The sequence below is a fragment of the Euprymna scolopes genome, chromosome 2 (genome assembly GCF_053919585.1).
Source record: "Euprymna scolopes isolate OS-2025 chromosome 2, ASM5391958v1, whole genome shotgun sequence".
NCBI lineage: Eukaryota > Metazoa > Mollusca > Cephalopoda > Sepiida > Sepiolidae > Euprymna > Euprymna scolopes.
In genome coordinates, this window is record NC_136483.1 from 150,160,587 (window position 1) to 150,162,593 (window position 2,007).

The 2,007-nt window shown below is 36.9% G+C and overlaps 1 pseudogene; it reads left to right on the top strand.

Annotated features, from left to right (window-relative positions):
• The first annotated feature begins 711 nt into the window (after positions 1-711).
• On the top strand, positions 712-849 carry LOC145243033 (U2 spliceosomal RNA; annotated as a pseudogene).
• Positions 850-2,007: the final 1,158 nt, after the last annotated feature.

Below are 2,007 nucleotides of genomic sequence, written 5' to 3' on the forward strand. Positions count from 1 at the left end.
CTCCCCTATTTAGGACACAACCCCTACCCCCTCAATTTAGAGGCTACCCGTGAAACCCTGGTTCCTTTACAAACCAGAGTGAAACAAGTGGTCTAGCATTTCAGATAGAGTTGGGAGGGCCTTTTTTTTTTTTTTTTTTTTTTTTTTTTCCCCCTTCCCCCACACACACCATGTCCTTCGATACAAATGAAATTTTATTAATATTATCTTTTTTGGATTTTTTGATAAAAATAAAAAATGTTTTAAAATTGGGTTTAAGTAGGAACACCCACCCACCCTCCCATCACACACACATAAATGCAAATTTAAAGGGGTAACCATGATAAAAGATGCTGGCCGAGAGAAAATTCATTTAAAATTTACAACAGAGACGAGATGATTCAACCAAACTCCCCCTCCGCCCGCCCTTCTTTTCTGAGTTGGCAGTGTGCCTAAGTTTTTTGTTCATTTTCCCAACTGTATTTTTTTCCTGTGAATAAAAAATTTAATATCTCAAAGTGTAGTATCTGTTCCAGCAGATACTGCAAGCAAAAACCATATGTGGGGGCAGCCCCACATATAAGACCTTGGTCAATGTAGGGGCAACCCTTCATACCAATTGTCACTATCCAGCTCCCCTGCTCCTTGGGGAGTTGGTCCCCATTTCTCCTTCACTCCTCACATTAAAAATCGGCCTTGTGCCTAATTTGCTCGGTAGGGGAGCAAATAAATACCCTTTTCTTAGCTTTTTGGCCAAGATCAAAGTGTAGTATCTGTTCTTACTACATGCTGTACTTATGTTTGTAACTTTGTGATATAAAGTGGGGGATCACTTTTCTCTAATAATTTAATGTAAAATGATCACCCACTTTAGAACTAGTCAGTCTCAAAGCCATTCATGTCATTCTCCAGATCATTCAAGTTGTTTTTGAAGGTTTCCAGTTATTTTTTAAGCATACAAGTCATTCTTAAGGTCATTCAATTCATCCTTAAGTTCATTAAAGTCATTCTAAATCATTTACTTTTTATTTATTTAAGTCACTTCAGCCCATTTTTTGGTCATTTTAGTTGATCTTTAAGAATTTCATGCCAATCCTACATTTACGCATTCATTCGAGAGCACGCAACTAATGGCTATCGGCCTTGTTTTTATTAGAGCAGGCTTAGAAATTTTGTGATGCAAATGGTTACGTATGAATCGACATGTTTGGATAAAATAGAAAAATTTAAAGAAAAGTCATTCATTACTACTTGGGTAAATAGAAAACCTTGGAAAAGTATTTATCCATTATCAGAAGCCACCTCAGCATGCATATTTCCTGGTAAATAATTTTTACATATTGCAATGGAGTTAGGAAGCCCGGTTTCCCACTAAACTGAATTGATTTTTTCCTGCGTATTTATAATCAAAATTGTAATACTCCCAGCCTGTTTACTGTACCCATATGCGAAAAGACAAAAATTAGTCCCCATAGAATTTACATAACTTTGGGACGAAGCACGCAGTGAAAATTCCACCATTTGTTTCCATAGACAAACCAGTGTTCTATTAGGCCTAGTATCTATTTTAAAACTTAAAATAATTTCAATTTAGTTATCTCCCTTTGAACGTATGCAGCAAATCTGTTTGTAAAATCAGGATTCCCTATATATATATATATATGTGTGTCACGGTTTCCACCAAAAGAAACCGCTCACCAAAAATAGATCCCAATTCAAAACGTAAGAACCACAGCCGACGACTCTTTGACAAGTACTTTGATGTGAATAGTATAATTCCCGCAAAAATAATATTCACAACTCTCCCAGCTCCAATTTGATATGACACATTAATATAAACCTCAAATAGATGACTTCCTAAAGACACAAAAATAAACACAAAATGAAAACGACGACCAGTGCTGCAAGCCTCGGTGTCTACGAATTCGTTTGCTGCACGAGTATAAATAGTTTTTTTTTCAACAAGCAGTCAGTCAAGGCTATATCGCCGCACAGTGAGGTTGGGCCTGTCAGCGGCCCAACCCAACT